Here is a 16485-nt window from a genome sequence, read left to right on the forward strand (position 1 = left end):
TTACTGCATAGAAGCTGTGCTACTGGGTGCTGCCAATTACTGCGGCTGGTTACTGCATAGAAACAGTGCTACTGGGTGCTGCCAATTACTGCGGCTGGTTACTGCATAGAAGCTGTGCTACTGGGTGCTACCGATTACTGCGGCTGGTTACTGCATAGAAACAGTGCTTCCGGGTGCTACCGATTACTGCGGCTGGTTACTGCATAGAAGCTGTGCTACTAGGTGCTGCTGATTACTGCGGCTGGTTACTGCATAGAAGCTGTGCTACTGGGTGCTGCTGATTACTGCGGCTGGTTACTGCATAGAAGCTGTGCTTCCGGGTGCTACCGATTACTGCGGCTGGTTACTGCATAGAAACACTGCTACTGGGTGCTGCCGATTACTGCGTCCGGTTACTGCATATAAAATGTGCTACTGGGTGCTACCGATTACTGCGGCTGGTTACTGCATAGAAGCTGTGCTACTAGGTGCTGCTGATTACTGCGGCTGGTTACTGCATAGAAGCTGTGCTTCCGGGTGCTACCGATTACTGCGGCTGGTTACTGCATAGAAACAGTGCTACTGGGTGCTGCCGATTACTGCGTCCGGTTACTGCATATAAAATGTGCTACTGGGTGCTACCGATTACTGCGGCTGGTTACTGCATAGAAACAGTGCTACTGGGTGCTGCCGATTACTGCGGCTGGTTACTGCATAGAAGCTGTGCTGCTGGGTGCTACCGATTACTGCGGCTGGTTACTGCATAGAAACAGTGCTACTGGGTGCTGCCGATTACTGCGTCCAGTTACTGCATATAAGATGTGCTACTGGGTGCTACCGATTACTGCGGCTGGTTAGTGCATATAAGCTGTGCTACTGGGTGCTGCCGATTACTGCGGCTGGTTACTGTATAGAAACAGTGCTACTGGGTGCTACCAATTACTGCGGCCGGTTACTACATATAAGATGTGCTACTGGGTGCTACCGATTACTGCGGCTGGTTACTGCATAGAAACAGTGCTACTGGGTGCTGCCGATTACTGCGGCTGGTTACTGCATAGAAGCTGTGCTACTGGGTGCTACCAATTACTGCGGCTGGTTAGTGCATAGAAGCTGTGCTGCCGGGTACTGCAGCTGGTTATTGCATAGTAGCTGTGCTACTGGGTACTGCATATATGCTGTGCTGCTGGGTACTGCAGCTGTTTACTGCATAGAAGCTGTGCTGCCAGTACTGCAGCTGGTTACAACATAGAAGCTGTCCTGTAGGGTACTGCAGCTGGGTACTGCTTAGAAGCTGTGCTGCCAGGTACTTCAGCTGCTTACTGCATAGAAGCTGTGTTGTCGGGTGCTGCAGCTGGTTGCTGCATAGAAGCTGTGCTGCCATGAACTGCAGCTGATTATTCCATAGAAGCTTTGCTGCTGGGTACTGCAGCTGGTTGCTGCATAGAAGATGTGCTGCCGGATACTGCAGCTGGTTACTGCATAGAAGCTGTGCTGCTGGGTACTGCAGCTGGTTACTGCATAGAAGCTGTGCTGCTGGGTACTTCAGCTGGTTACTGTATAGAATCTGTCCTGTTGGGTACTGCAGCTGGTTGCTGCATAGAATCTGTGCTGCTAGGTACTGCAGCTGGTTACTGCATAAAAGCTGTGCTACTGGGTACTGAAGCTGGTTACTGCATAGAAGCTGTGCTACTGGGTACTGAAGCTGGTTACTGCATAGAAGCTGTGTTGCCGGGTGTTAGATATGTGAAAATGGTATCTAACTAGTATCATTTTGATAGCTGATGGATTTCTCTATCAGATGCAGTTTGGCCCAGGAATACTTGTTCCAAAATCAGCCCCCACCTTTGGCATTCCCCCAGACCAATGTTTTTTTTAAATTACCTGGAGCAAATAGGCCTTTGATGCTCTCTTGAGGGGGGGGGCGGGAGGCGTAGACCCGTGTCCCCAGCAACTATCACAGGGGTGTGAACTCTTGTGCAGTTACCAGCCAACTGACTTCCTTTGTTTGACTCAGGCTGCCATGCAGACATTGTGGCACCACAGGTCCCAGCACAAGGCTCTGAGATATTGAATCTGGAAAATGACCTATAATAAAAAAATGCAATGTCTCTGAACTTAGCAGAGCACATAATAAGAATCTACATTCCTTCCCCCACAAGCCCATACCATGCAGTCACCTATAGAACTATGTGTTATTGAGTTATAAAGCATAGCTACCAGGAATTAAATATGGTAGCCATATTTGGTCTTCCTGCACAGATAAAATCCAGCAGAACCCAGTGACGCCGCCGCTGTCTTATATGAAGCTTCGGGCGGAAAGTTATGGGCATCATACTCTCAGATATGGGAGGAGAGAGGTTGTACAAGCCCAGCAGTGGGAGCAGCGTGTGGGAGGGGTGTTATGATCTGGTGGTTTAGGAACAACATGAGACAAGCTCTGAAGGAGGTGGTATCTGTACTGACAGCAGACCCTGAACCTAGCAGCGCAACTAGAAATAGCCGTGGGGGGTACCTGACGCTCCCTAGACCCCTCAGCACAGCCTAAGATCTAACTACCCCTAAAGATGGAAACAGGAAACCTATCTTGCCTCAGAGAAAATCCCCAAAGGAAAGATAGCCCCCCACAAATATTGACGGTGAGAGGAGGGGAAAATAACATACGCAGAGATGAAATCAGATTTTAGCATAGGAGGCCAGTCTAGCTTGATAGATAGGACAGGAAAGGATACTGTGCGGTCAGTATAAAAACTACCAAACAATCCACACAGAGTTTACAAAATCTCCACACCTGACTAAAGGTGTGGAGGGTAAATCTTCTTCCCAGAGCTTCCAGCTAACAGAAAAAAACCATAATGACAAGCTGGACAAAAATAGAATGCACAGAACAATAAGTCCACAACATGTGGACTGAAATGAGCAAAGCCAGAACTTATCTTAGCAGAACTGGTCAGGAAACCAGGAGAATCCAAGCAGAGATGTGAATCCAGCCAGAAAACATAGACAAGTGGCATAGGCTGAAGACTAGAGCCAGGTTAAATAGCAGAGCCAGGAGAGACGATTAGTGAAAGCAGCTGCTAAAGCTAAACCCAAGGAGCAGCAGTTCCACTCAAAACCACCAGAGGGAGCCCAAGGGCAGAATTCACAAAAGTGCCATTTACAACCACCGGAGGGAGCCCAAGAACGGAATTCACAACAGAGGGGGCAGCCTAGGGGACAATAGACATCTCCTCATTTTGGACTCAGTTTTTCTACTGGCAGGAGGCCTGTTAGCTGACGTGGCCAGGGAATCACGTAACAAAGAAATGGACCTGTGATACATCAGTGCCTCCCTGTGGTCACATGCTGCATCACATGGTAATTGTAATCTATCTGTACCCTACCCTTGTACTACACTCCTGACTGTATACTTGTATATTCGTCCTTATATACAGTATATATCCCTGTATCTTTCTAGTGCGCCTTTCGGCTATTAAATATAAAATTAAATTTGGGCTGCTCATTTATCTCGATTCACAAATCCACACGTCCGCAGGCTCGGTTGTTTATTATATGCTACCCCGTGTTGGATTCTGACCCGATACAGGCCTGTTGGTGGATGGGGCTTATATCGAACGAGGAACTGGTGGCAGCATACCGTACTGTGATAGTGAGGAACTCTGACAGTGACGGCTGGGAGGTCCAGCCTGGACTGGTGATATATATCTGCCCTCACTGGGAGCTCCTCAATAACTCATACCTATAAGGGAAGCCTCTCCGGTGACAATTTGCTCTCGGTGCAGTTCCCTGACTGACCTGGGGTAAGTGGTGGCACCAGAGAGCTGATCCCCATTGGGTCCTTCTCTCCCCTCCCCAGAGGTGAGTGAAATTGACACATCCCTTCCCCTGTACGATCCGTCACACCGGGTACTGCAGCTGGGTACTGCAGCTGGTTACTGCATAGAAGCTTAAAAATAATTCCTGTCTGGCAATAATCTGATGTGTTATTGTCACACATCCCTAACCAGGGATTCAAGCTTCAGGAGGCTAATTTGCATATTCCAGGTGCCTTCTGGGAGAAGCGAAGTCTCCCTAAGCTAGAAGATCGTTGGGTACAGCCGGGACCAGCTGCTTCGAAAGCATCACCAAACCAGGGATTCAAGCTTCAGGAGGCTAATTTGCATATTCCAGGTGCCTTCTGGGAGAAGCGAAGTCTCCCTAAGCTAGAAGATCGTTGGGTACAGCCGGGACCAGCTGCTTCGAAAGCATCACCAAACCAGGGATTCAAGCTTCAGGAGGCTAATTTGCATATTCCAGGTGCCTTCTGGGAGAAGCGAAGTCTCCCTAAGCTAGAAGATCGTTGGGTACAGCCGGGACCAGCTGCTTCGAAAGCATCACCAAACCAGGGATTCAAGCTTCAGGAGGCTAATTTGCATATTCCAGGTGCCTTCTGGGAGAAGCGAAGTCTCCCTAAGCTAGAAGATCGTTGGGTACAGCCGGGACCAGCTGCTTCGAAAGCATCACCAAACCGCGCGCCTGTAGGACATTATTGCAAGAGAGCTTGGCTGAGTAGATTACACAAGAAGGAAAACACACAGCAAGTCAGCAGGATCTAGGAGCAACATGGCAGATGTGACAACCTACATGGTGAGCTGCAGCATGTGCTACATGTTCACAGATCGACCAGAAGAAGAATCCAATTTCACCTGTCAGAAGTGTAGACTAGTGGCCCTTTTAGAAGAAAAGGTGCGGGGTCTGGAAGAAAGAATAGCAACTTTGAAACTCATCAAAGAGAATGAAGACTTTCTAGACAGAACAGAAGCATCTCTACTGGTCACAGAAGGTGCAAAAAGTGTCAGAGAACCTCCAAAAGCAGATGAGTGGAAGCATGTGACCAAAAGAAGCAAGAAGACCATGGAGAAATCACCAACCACACAACTGAAGAACCGATATCAAATCTTTGTAGAGGATGAAGATGGCACACCTAAGAATGAAGCAATACCAGCAAGCAAAAAAGAAAAGGGCACACAGCAACAAGTGACAGCAAAAAGTACAGCCAAGAAGCAACGAAGAGTGGTGGTGGTGGGAGACTCACTACTGAGAGGCACCGAAGCAGCCATCTGCAGACCGGACATAACTGCAAGAGAAGTATGCTGCCTTCCAGGTGCGACGATCAAGGATGTGACCGATAGGATACCAAAGCTCTTCAGCTCCAAGGACGTCCACCCATTTCTTCTGATACATGTTGGCACCAATGACACGGCAAGGAAGGACCTACCGACAATCTGCAAGGACTTTGAAGAGTTGGGGAAGAAAGTAAAGGAACTGGATGCACAGGTAGTTTTTTCTTCTATCCTTCCAGTAGACGGGCATGGCACCAGGAGATGGAACAGGATCCTTGATGCAAACAACTGGCTAAGACGATGGTGCAGACAACAAGGATTTGGATTCCTGGACCACGGTGTGAATTACTGGTATGATGGACTCCTCGCCAGAGACGGACTACACCTCAACAAACCTGGGAAACACACATTCGCCAGAAGACTCGCTACACTCATCAGGAGGGCGTTAAACTAGAAGAAGAGGGGACGGGAAGAAAAACATTAGACTCGAACAAAGACGACCCAGGAAAACATATTCAGAAGGGAGGTAAGAACATTTCTAAAACAATCCACAGTGAGGAGATTGGAACAAAACAAAATCCTCTAAACTGCATGCTCGCAAACGCCAGAAGCCTGACAAACAAGATGGAAGAACTAGAAGCAGAAATATCTACAGGTAACTTTGACATAGTGGGAATAACCGAGACATGGTTAGATGAAAGCTATGACTGGGCAGTTAACTTACAGGGTTACAGTCTGTTTAGAAAGGATCGTAAAAATCGGAGAGGAGGAGGGGTTTGTCTCTATGTAAAGTCTTGTCTAAAGTCCACTTTAAGGGAGGATATTAGCGAAGGGAATGAGGATGTCGAGTCCATATGGGTTGAAATTCATGGAGGGAAAAATGGTAACAAAATTCTCATTGGGGTCTGTTACAAACCCCCAAATATAACAGAAAGCATGGAAAGTCTACTTCTAAAGCAGATAGATGAAGCTGCAACCCATAATGAGGTCCTGGTTATGGGGGACTTTAACTACCCGGATATTAACTGGGAAACAGAAACCTGTGAAACCCATAAAGGCAACAGGTTTCTGCTAATAACCAAGAAAAATTATCTTTCACAATTGGTGCAGAATCCAACCAGAGGAGCAGCACTTTTAGACCTAATACTATCTAATAGACCTGACAGAATAACAAATCTGCAGGTGGTTGGGCATTTAGGAAATAGCGACCACAATATTATGCAGTTTCACCTGTCTTTCACTAGGGGGACTTGTCAGGGAGTCACAAAAACATTGAACTTTAGGAAGGCAAAGTTTGAACAGCTTAGAGATGCCCTTAATCTGGTAGACTGGGACAATATCCTCAGAAATGAGAATACAGATAATAAATGGGAAATGTTTAAGAACATCCTAAATAGGCAGTGTAAGCGGTTTATACCTTGTGGGAATAAAAGGACTAGAAATAGGAAAAACCCAATGTGGCTAAACAAAGAAGTAAGACAGGCAATTAACAGTAAAAAGAAAGCATTTGCACTACTAAAGCAGGATGGCACCATTGAAGCTCTAAAAAACTATAGGGAGAAAAATACTTTATCTAAAAAACTAATTAAAGCTGCCAAAAAGGAAACAGAGAAGCACATTGCTAAGGAGAGTAAAACTAATCCCAAACTGTTCTTCAACTATATCAATAGTAAAAGAATAAAAACTGAAAATGTAGGCCCCTTAAAAAATAGTGAGGAAAGAATGGTTGTAGATGACGAGGAAAAAGCTAACATATTAAACACCTTCTTCTCCACGGTATTCACGGTGGAAAATGAAATGCTAGGTGAAATCCCAAGAAACAATGAAAACCCTATATTAAGGTTCACCAATCTAACCCAAGAAGAGGTGCGAAACCGGCTAAATAAGATTAAAATAGATAAATCTCCGGGTCCGGATGGCATACACCCACGAGTACTAAGAGAACTAAGTAATGTAATAGATAAACCATTATTTCTTATTTTTAGTGACTCTATAGCGACAGGGTCTGTTCCGCAGGACTGGCGCATAGCAAATGTGGTGCCAATATTCAAAAAGGGCTCTAAAAGTGAACCTGGAAATTATAGGCCAGTAAGTCTAACCTCTATTGTTGGTAAAATATTTGAAGGGTTTCTGAGGGATGTTATTCTGGATTATCTCAATGAGAATAACTGTTTAACTCCATATCAGCATGGGTTTATGAGAAATCGCTCCTGTCAAACCAATCTAATCAGTTTTTATGAAGAGGTAAGCTATAGACTGGACCACGGTGAGTCATTGGACGTGGTATATCTCGATTTTTCCAAAGCGTTTGATACCGTGCCGCACAAGAGGTTGGTACACAAAATGAGAATGCTTGGTCTGGGGGAAAATGTGTGTAAATGGGTTAGTAACTGGCTTAGTGATAGAAAGCAGAGGGTGGTTATAAATGGTATAGTCTCTAACTGGGTCGCTGTGACCAGTGGGGTACCGCAGGGGTCAGTATTGGGACCTGTTCTCTTCAACATATTCATTAATGATCTGGTAGAAGGTTTACACAGTAAAATATCGATATTTGCAGATGATACAAAACTATGTAAAGCAGTTAATACAAGAGAAGATAGTATTCTGCTACAGATGGATCTGGATAAGTTGGAAACTTGGGCTGAAAGGTGGCAGATGAGGTTTAACAATGATAAATGTAAGGTTATACACATGGGAAGAGGGAATCAATATCACCATTACACACTGAACGGGAAACCACTGGGTAAATCTGACAGGGAGAAGGACTTGGGGATCCTAGTTAATGATAAACTTACCTGGAGCAGCCAGTGCCAGGCAGCAGCTGCCAAGGCAAACAGGATCATGGGGTGCATTAAAAGAGGTCTGGATACACATGATGAGAGCATTATACTGCCTCTGTACAAATCCCTAGTTAGACCGCACATGGAGTACTGTGTCCAGTTTTGGGCACCGGTGCTCAGGAAGGATATAATGGAACTAGAGAGAGTACAAAGGAGGGCAACAAAATTAATAAAGGGGATGGGAGAACTACAATACCCAGATAGATTAGCGAAATTAGGATTATTTAGTCTAGAAAAAAGACGACTGAGGGGCGATCTAATAACCATGTATAAGTATATAAGGGGACAATACAAATATCTCGCTGAGGATCTGTTTATACCAAGGAAGGTGACGGGCACAAGGGGGCATTCTTTGCGTCTGGAGGAGAGAAGGTTTTTCCACCAACATAGAAGAGGATTCTTTACTGTTAGGGCAGTGAGAATCTGGAATTGCTTGCCTGAGGAGGTGGTGATGGCGAACTCAGTCGAGGGGTTCAAGAGAGGCCTGGATGTCTTCCTGGAGCAGAACAATATTGTATCATACAATTATTAGGTTCTGTAGAAGGACGTAGATCTGGGTATTTATTATGATGGAATATAGGCTGAACTGGATGGACAAATGTCTTTTTTCGGCCTTACTAACTATGTTACTATGTTACTATGTTACTATTGTATCCAGCTTTGAAACCACATGCAAATTAGCTTGGAAGTGCACTGAAGGCATGTTAATGCACTCAGAGTGCATGTACACACCCCCAATGCACTTCCAGAGTAATTTGCATATGATTTCAAAGCTGGATTTTTCAATAATAGCATGAGATTACTACCAGACATCATTTTTATTGCTGTTCAACATTATATATACCTATACCAACAAATTGATTAGTAAAATTGTCGTGGCAGATTTCCCTTAGTTTTTACATTTCTCTACCCAACAGAAAACCTTGTATCGTTCTTATGCGTTAGGTGAAAAATTGGGACAACTTAAACAGTAAACTTATTTTTGCTTGTTCCTCTTTGGAGGATTTGTCCGTTAAACTTATTTCCAGGTAGCTATTCTTTTAACTGCTACTACTATGACCTGGCTCAGGCACTAGTTCTTTGTGCCTTTCCTTATGGCCAGTTCCATTTGTGCAAGTTGGCAGCAGTTTACTGTGGAACCTGATGACCAGGAGCATAATTATTGTAGTTGCAGAGGTTGCTTGTCATAGGGCTACCGCGACAGAGAGTTTCCAGAGAACCGCAGTGCTCTGGGCCTCGTTCACACACAGTGAACAGAAGCTCTTCTCCTGTATTCTGACCTGGCTGCTTTGTGCCAGCAATGCAGGAGTTAACCTTGTTGCTGAGTTGCTGTGAGCTGGATCTCTCAGCTGAAGAGGATTTTGTAATCTCCTCCTCTATATAGACCCAGCCTTGAATACAGCTATTGTCAGTGATCAGTTCTGCTGCCTGGCTTGGAGGTTGAAGGAGCGTAGTATTTGGAGCTTGGAGGTTTTTACAGAGATTGGTGTCTGCTGTTTTGGTTGCATGTTAAACCTGTTTTCCTTCCTAGTTTTTTCCTTCTCTTCCCTTCTATGTGTTACCTCTGTGGTTGTGTGAGCATTTGGTGAGTTTGAGACTTTTAGTTACCTTGTCTGTATACCCTGTTTATTGTTGTGTTTATACACTGGTGCAGTCCTCCTCCCTGGGGAAGGAGAGGGGGCCACTGATAGGGCCTGCCCAGGAGACAGGGATACGCTGGCGGCTCAGGCCTCCTAACCATCATAGGTACCCCTGAGATAAGGGAAAGTCAGGGCCCCGTTATAGTGGCAGGGACAGCTGTGGGTCCCAGTACGCAGTCCTGCCCCTTTATCGCCGTTAACGGCGTGACAGTATCACTGACCTTAAAATTTTTTTTGGTCCAATATGGACCCCATTGCTGCTTTAGCTAGACAATTACAGCAGCTCAGTCTAGAGGTGGCTGACCTCCGCTCGGCGGTTGTACAGCGCACTCCAGTGGCCACTGCAGGGGTTGCTACACCTCCACGAGCTTCGCTGGAGCCTAAAATTACATTACCTGACAAGTTCTCTGGGGGGCGCGACAAATTTGTTACTTTCAGGGAGGCCTGTAAATTGTATTTTAGGTTGCGTCCTCACACTTCAGGTTCGGAGGAGCAGAGGGTTGGAATTATAGTATCGCTCCTACAAGGTGACCCTCAGGCCTGGGTTTTTTTACTTCCCGCTGACGCTTTGCCGTTATGGACTGTGGAGGAGTTTTTTCAAGCCTTAGGTCAAGTGTATGATGATCCTGACCGCGTCTCCCTCGCTGAGTCCACAATACGCCATCTTACACAGGGAGACCGGCCAGTAGAGAAGTACTGCTTTGAGTTTCGGAGATGGGCTACTGACACATTGTGGAATGACCCTGCACTCCGCAGTCAATTTTATCAGGGCCTATCTGATAAAATAAAAGATGCCTTCGCCCCACAGGAGACACCAACCACACTGGAGGCAGCTATGTTTCTTGCGATCCTGCGCCAGAGACATAATGAATCACCGCTTTTTAAGGGTAATTCAGATTTGGACTCACCAGATTCTGAGTCTCTAGGAGAACCTATGCAGTTGGGTGACGCATCTCGTTCTAAGGGGGCTGCAGTAGTACGGCGTAAGGGAGGAGCATGTTTTTTTGTGGCAGAAAGGGTCATTATGTGAATGTGTGTCCTTCTAAAAAACAACCGCCGGAAAACTATTGAGCCTGGGTTGCGGGGAGGTTGGCAACTCGGGTGTACTAGTTTCCTCCTTAGGTAAACCACAATTTTTCCTACCAGCCGAGATTCGTCTTGGTGAAAGTAGGCTCAATATCTCTGCCTTTCTGGACTCTGGGGCAGGGTTTAATTTAATTGATGCTGGGTTTGCTCAGGCACATGGGCTTAAGACTCTAGAGTTGTCTAGACCCATACGTATAATTGCCATTGATTCTGCACCTTTGAGCCAGGGGACTTTCAATCAGATCGTCTGTGGGGTGAGCCTACAAATAGGGGCATTGTATTCTGAGTCAATAGATTGTTATGTGTTGGGGGGTTTGCCGTCGCCTATAGTTCTTGGTTTACCATGGCTCACGTTACACAACCCGGTGTTAGACTGGCAGACTCGGGAGATTACTAGATGGAGTCAGTTTTGTCAGGAACATTGCCTGGGCACTCGGCTGGCCGGGTTGAGTTCTCAGGTTTTGCCAGAGTTCATCTCAGATTTTGAGGATGTATTCTCTGAGGAGGGGAGTCAAGAGCTGCTTCCACACCGTCCTTATGATTGCGCCATACGTCTCATTCCTGGTGCTAAACTGCCTAAGAGTAGGCTATACTACATCTCTGCCCCAGAGAGACAGGCCATGAAGGACTATATCACGGAGAGTCTAGCCAGAGGTCATATCAGGCCCTCCTCGTCTCCCATTGCGGCTGGGTTCTTCTTTGTGAAGAAGGACGGGGGTTTACGCCCATGCCTGGATTTCCGCGAATTGAACCAAATTACGGTCCGGGATTCTTTTCTGCTCCCTCTTATTCCGGATCTCTTTAATCAAATTGTGGGGGCTAGGTGGTTCTCCAAATTGGATCTCAGGGCGGCATATAACCTCATTCGCATGAGGGAGGGGGAGGAATGCAAGACGGCATTTAATACTCCAGAGGGGCACTATGAGAACCTGGTTATGCTCTTTGGGTTATGTAATGCCCCTGCCGTGTTTCAACACTTTGTCAACGATATACTTAGTCACCTGATTGGTAGGTTTGTGGTGGTATATCTCGATGACATCTTAATTTATTTTCCTGACCTCGAGTCTCATCATGTTCATGTTAGGCAGGTTCTCCAGGTACTCAGGGACAATAAATTATTTGCCAAGATTGAGAAATGCATGATCGCAGTTAAAGAGATTCTGTTTTGGGGTTATTTTTTGTCCTCCACAGGTTTTCGTATAGATCCGGCTAAGGTCAGGGCGATCTTGGAGTGGGATCGTCCTGAGGACCTTAAGGCTTTACAGAGGTTTTTAGGTTTTGCAAATTTCTATCGCAAATTTATTAAAGACTTCTCAGTGGTAGCCAAACCATTGACTGACATGACCAAGAGAGGCACGGACTTCTCTGTATGGGCCAGTGCGGCCTGTAAGGCTTTTGAAACTTTGAAAAAGTATTTTTCCACTGCACCTGTATTAATACAGCCTGATATCACTCAGCCATTTGTGGTAGAGGTGGATGCCTCTGAGGTAGGGGTGGGAGCGTTATTATCGCAGGGGATTTCTCAGAGTAAGTGGCATCCGTGTGCATTTTTCTCGAAAAAAATTATCTCCTATGGAGAAGAATTATGATATTGGTAACAGGGAGCTGTTGGCAGTAAAATGGGCATTTGAGGAATGGCGTCATTTTTTGGAGGGAGCACTTCATCCAGTCATGGTGATCACAGATTACAAAAATATGTTGTATTTAGAATTGGCGAAGCGTCTCACTCCTAGGCAAGCAAGGTGGTCTCTGTTCTTCGCCAGGTTCAATTTCTACATTACGTACCGGTCAGGAAATAAGAATGTCAAGGCTGATGCATTATCCCGTTGTTTCCCGGGGGGTGGGGATAAGTGTGAACCGGGTCCTATACTGCAGAAGGGTGTAGTAGTTGCCGCAATTAATTCTGATCTTGAGAAAGAGGTGGTAGAGGCTCAGGGGGACGCCCCAGCAGCCTGTCCGTTAGGTAAACTTTTTGTTCCAGCTACTCTCCGTCTCAGGGTCATAAATGAGCATCATGACTCGGTTTTGGCCGGACACCCTGGAAGTAAGGTTACCACGGGCCTACTCTCTCGGCGTTTTTGGTGGTCTGGGGTAAGACATGATGTACAGGAATATGTCGCTGCCTGCAGTGTGTGTGCGCGTTCCAAGTCCTCTCGTTCTCGCCCGTCTGGGTCTCTCCAACCTCTGGAGATTCCCAGTAGACCTTGGACCCATTTGTCAATATATTTCATCACTGACTTACCAGTTGCGGAGGGTAATACAGTTATTTTAGTTGCAGTTGATAGATTTAGCAAGATGTCTCACTTCATTGCGCTCCCCGCATTACCAAATGCTAAGACTCTGGCACAGGTCTTTATCAAGGAGGTTGTGAGACTGCATGGTATTCCTTCAGATATTGTCTCAGACCAGGGGGTGCAGTTTATTTCTAAGTTTTGGAGGGCTTTCTGCAGCCGGCTGGGGACTCATTTGTCATTTTCTTCAGCTTTTCATCCTCAATCCAATGGTCAGACTGAACGCATAAATCAAAATCTTGAGACTTATCTTAGGTGTTTCATCTCAGATAATCAGGAGGACTGGGTTAAGTACTTACCGTTAGCAGAATTTGCTATAAACAATCGTACTCATGAGTCTACTGGTAAGTCCCCGTTTTTTGGGGCATATGGTTTTCAGCAAATTTGTGGATTCCTGTACAATTAGTTGAGCTCTTCTTTTACATGGTCACACAAACACTATTAGGTGTATATCGATCTTAGAGCTGTAACTTATTTGTTTATATGGTACCACTTGTTTGGAGGTATAACCTGGGTTACCCACCTTTCTGTGCCTGTGCTTGTGGCAAGGTACCTGCCTTTTTATAGCTGTTGTTATGGTGTTTAATAAAGTTGATATATAATTTACTGGCTCAGTGTGAAGGTGTTTTTTTGGTTTGTTATGATTATGTACTTCATGGCCTTATATAGCGGATACTTTTAGGTGTTACAAATACTGATGTAAAATACTGACCAAATACTGCTAGAGTGACGGCAGCCTAATAGAAACACGTCACTACTTCTGTATTTTTTGTTGTAATTTAATTGTAGCATTTTTTACATGTGTTGAAAAACTTTTAGTATCTATTTTAAGCCTCATTCACACGTCTCTGATTACACAAGTATGTGAAAAAATGGTATAAGTGCTGTGCATCAGTGTGTCACCAGTGTTTGGTCAGAATGTCCGTTTTTACCATCAGTCATCAGTGTTTTCATGGATAGATAAAGAAATAAAGAAATGACAAAGCTTCTCCTATACTTTGTAATGTTGAACACGGATAGTACACTGATGACATCAATATGTTGTATGCATTTTTTACGGACCCATAGACTTGTATTGCCCTTGTCATCCATGCTGTTGGGAATAAATGGACATGTCTCTGTGTGTTTGGCATGGACACAAGGTCTATGTAAAAACAAGACATGTGAATGGGTAACTGTGTGATCCGTGAAGGAAAAATGACGCACATACTGGAGACATGGACATGTGAATGAGTCCTTAAAGCGGGGAATGAGGAAAAAACAGCAATTCTACAGTTTTTTTCGGTATGGTTTTAAAAGTGATGATGTGTCTGTGCTTACCAGCAATAGGACCATTGTGTCCTGTAATAGGTTGCAATGGGAACCGCTCGTCATCAGAATAATATACGATAATATGCAGTGCAAATAACCTAACTGCTGCAGCCAATCACAAGCCTCAATGGTCCTGTGGCTGCTGAGCACAGTGACAGCCTTATTTCTGGTGCCAGTGCACATCACAGGTGGTAGAAAGACTGGAGAAAAAAAATAGCACAATAGGGTCTTATCCGACAAGTATTAAAATTAAGCTGCTACGGTTCCATGGGTCATCCGATCGATTGCAATAAAGACCAAGAAAATTTGTGGACTTGTCCTCGCTGCTGATTATGAAGACGCCAATTTCAAAAGGTTAAATAGACATGCGGTTTTATTGTATAGTTTTATTTTGACATGAAAATCACGAAGACGTGTCCCATTTTTAACAGAGTGTCAGATCAAAATCTGCAATGCAAGATAATATGTCCGTGAAAAATTCGGAGTGTTGTCCGATTTTCATGGACTGTCAAAAAGGAAAAGGTGGAGAAACTTTTTTTTTCATTATTTCTATATTTAAATATTTAGATAATTCTTTTAAAAATATATCAGCAGTTTCTTAGCAAAGAATAATAAAATATAAAATAACCAGGGATTCAAGCTTCAGGAGGCTAATTTGCATATTCCAGGTGCCTTCTGGGAGAAGCGAAGTCTCCCTAAGCTAGAAGATCGTTGGGTACAGCCGGGACCAGCTGCTTCGAAAGCATCACCAAACCAGGGATTCAAGCTTCAGGAGGCTAATTTGCATATTCCAGGTGCCTTCTGGGAGAAGCGAAGTCTCCCTAAGCTAGAAGATCGTTGGGTACAGCCGGGACCAGCTGCTTCGAAAGCATCACCAAACCAGGGATTCAAGCTTCAGGAGGCTAATTTGCATATTCCAGGTGCCTTCTGGGAGAAGCGAAGTCTCCCTAAGCTAGAAGATCGTTGGGTACAGCCGGGACCAGCTGCTTCGAAAGCATCACCAAACCAGGGATTCAAGCTTCAGGAGGCTAATTTGCATATTCCAGGTGCCTTCTGGGAGAAGCGAAGTCTCCCTAAGCTAGAAGATCGTTGGGTACAGCCGGGACCAGCTGCTTCGAAAGCATCACCAAACCAGGGATTCAAGCTTCAGGAGGCTAATTTGCATATTCCAGGTGCCTTCTGGGAGAAGCGAAGTCTCCCTAAGCTAGAAGATCGTTGGGTACAGCCGGGACCAGCTGCTTCGAAAGCATCACCAAACCAGGGATTCAAGCTTCAGGAGGCTAATTTGCATATTCCAGGTGCCTTCTGGGAGAAGCGAAGTCTCCCTAAGCTAGAAGATCGTTGGGTACAGCCGGGACCAGCTGCTTCGAAAGCATCACCAAACCAGGGATTCAAGCTTCAGGAGGCTAATTTGCATATTCCAGGTGCCTTCTGGGAGAAGCGAAGTCTCCCTAAGCTAGAAGATCGTTGGGTACAGCCGGGACCAGCTGCTTCGAAAGCATCACCAAACCAGGGATTCAAGCTTCAGGAGGCTAATTTGCATATTCCAGGTGCCTTCTGGGAGAAGCGAAGTCTCCCTAAGCTAGAAGATCGTTGGGTACAGCCGGGACCAGCTGCTTCGAAAGCATCACCAAACCAGGGATTCAAGCTTCAGGAGGCTAATTTGCATATTCCAGGTGCCTTCTGGGAGAAGCGAAGTCTCCCTAAGCTAGAAGATCGTTGGGTACAGCCGGGACCAGCTGCTTCGAAAGCATCACCAAACCAGGGATTCAAGCTTCAGGAGGCTAATTTGCATATTCCAGGTGCCTTCTGGGAGAAGCGAAGTCTCCCTAAGCTAGAAGATCGTTGGGTACAGCCGGGACCAGCTGCTTCGAAAGCATCACCAAACCAGGGATTCAAGCTTCAGGAGGCTAATTTGCATATTCCAGGTGCCTTCTGGGAGAAGCGAAGTCTCCCTAAGCTAGAAGATCGTTGGGTACAGCCGGGACCAGCTGCTTCGAAAGCATCACCAAACCAGGGATTCAAGCTTCAGGAGGCTAATTTGCATATTCCAGGTGCCTTCTGGGAGAAGCGAAGTCTCCCTAAGCTAGAAGATCGTTGGGTACAGCCGGGACCAGCTGCTTCGAAAGCATCACCAAACCAGGGATTCAAGCTTCAGGAGGCTAATTTGCATATTCCAGGTGCCTTCTGGGAGAAGCGAAGTCTCCCTAAGCTAGAAGATCGTTGGGTACAGCCG

This window comes from Ranitomeya imitator, chromosome 4 (assembly GCF_032444005.1).
Source record: "Ranitomeya imitator isolate aRanImi1 chromosome 4, aRanImi1.pri, whole genome shotgun sequence".
NCBI lineage: Eukaryota > Metazoa > Chordata > Amphibia > Anura > Dendrobatidae > Ranitomeya > Ranitomeya imitator.